This window comes from Mirounga leonina, unplaced genomic scaffold (genome assembly GCF_011800145.1).
Source record: "Mirounga leonina isolate KUSES-001 unplaced genomic scaffold, KU_Mleo_1.0 Mir_94, whole genome shotgun sequence".
NCBI lineage: Eukaryota > Metazoa > Chordata > Mammalia > Carnivora > Phocidae > Mirounga > Mirounga leonina.
The window spans coordinates 5,819,407-5,821,193 of record NW_023270855.1 but is presented as its reverse complement, the minus strand read 5'-3'; the positions used below and the strand labels follow the sequence as shown (position 1 = coordinate 5,821,193).

Genomic DNA, 1,787 nt, shown 5'->3' with positions numbered 1-1,787 from the left:
CTGGAGACAACCCAAACATCCATCCACGGGAGACTAGATAACAAAAATGTAGTGTATCCAAACAACAGAATGGCACACGGCAATGAGGAGGAGTTACTGTTACCTGCCTACCAAGAACAAATCTGATATGCTGGTACGGTGTTGAGTAAAAGAAGCCAGACAAAAGAGCCCATACTCTATGATTCCATTTTTTTTTAAAAGATTTTATTTATATAAGCTTTGCGCAGTGGCAGTATCATAGCCAATGAGGTTTATCCGAGGCGTGATTATTGCTAATTAAAGATTTTATTTATTTATTTGAGACAGAGAGAATGAGAGACAGAGAGCATGAGAGGGAGGAGGGTCAGAGGGAGAAGCAGACTCCCTGCTGAGCAGGGAGCCCGATGCGGGACTCGATCCCAGGACTCCAGGATCATGACCTGAGCCGAAGGCAGTCGCCTAACCAACTGAGCCACCCAGGCGCCCCACTCTATGATTCCATTTCTATGAGTTTCAAAAGCATGCAAAACTAACTGATGATGATAGAAGGCAGAGGAGTAGAGGTTGTGAAGAGGCATGAGGGAGCATGTTAAGGTGCCGGGGGTGTTAGGTATCTATCTTGATCTTGATAGTTGTCACATTGGTGTGTACATATGTAAAGATCACTGAGCTGTACATGGGAGGTTAGTGAACTTTATGTACTCCACCATGTGTTCGTTATACCTAAAAAAAGTCCAGAAGCTCCTCAGCCAACAGTGACCTAGTTCTGGGGTTCACTGACTGACCCTGGATGTGTAGGCAGTGAACTGAAAAGGGCAAAGACTGTGGAGTTAGATGGACCTGGATTCCAGTCCAACTTTGTCCCTTATCTAGTCCTATGATCTTGGGCAAGTCACAGAACATTTCTGATTTATAAAATGAGACAGTCATACCTGCCTAACAGGGATTGCCTTGAGGCTTAATGGGAAAAAATACAAGTTAAATCCCTAGCACAGAACTCAGCACAGGACAGAACAATCCCAAGTGGTCAGTAAATGGTGGCTCAAACAAGGTATCTGCTCTGTCAGAAGGGTACAGAGTCAGAGCCTTCCTGGGGGGACAGGGACAGGTGAGGAATAAGCAGAGCTAGGGGCAGAGAATTTATGAAACTTGTCCTATGTCTTCCTGCCCTGTTGACGAGACCACCAGGACAGACCACATGGAGAAGCCAAGTCAAGAGAACGAGAGAGACCCAGTGTCCCAGTGCCCCAGCTGAGCCCAGCCTTCAAGCTGTCCCCATAAGGTGCAGCCATGTGGGTGAGCCATCTTGGATAGTCCAGCCCAGCAGAGCTCCCGGATGACTGCTGTCCCAGCCAACATCGTGTGGAGCTGAGCCCAGCCAATCCACAGAATCGTGAAAGATCATAAATGTTTGTTGGTTTAAACTTTAGCCAAAACAGGAATTGCTGTCAAGAAGTGGAGAGTTCCAATAAACACCACCAAAAGCATGGGACATTGGCTGAAAGACAGGGCAGTGGGCAGAGGCTCAAAGGGCCTTGATGAGGTTGTTATTGGAACCTGGAAGGACTGTGAGGAAATTGTTATAAAAGGCTGAGGCAAGGGAACCCAACTTACATACTGACAGAACAATTTAGTTAAACTGTTCCTTGTAATAATGTGGAAAACAGAAAATTTAGTTCATGAACTTGTTGATAGGGCTAGGAAGATTTCAAGGCAGAATATTGAAAGAGCCAATGGTTCATTTTAGCTGAGGTGTGGATAGAGAGAGATGGACCAAAGAAAGAACTGTTTGGTATTCAAGGGAATCT

General features: G+C 45.7%; 1 pseudogene; it reads left to right on the top strand.

The window, feature by feature from the left end:
- Window positions 1-215: 215 nt before the first annotated feature.
- On the top strand, window positions 216-300 carry LOC118006102 (annotated as a pseudogene).
- Window positions 301-1,787: the final 1,487 nt, after the last annotated feature.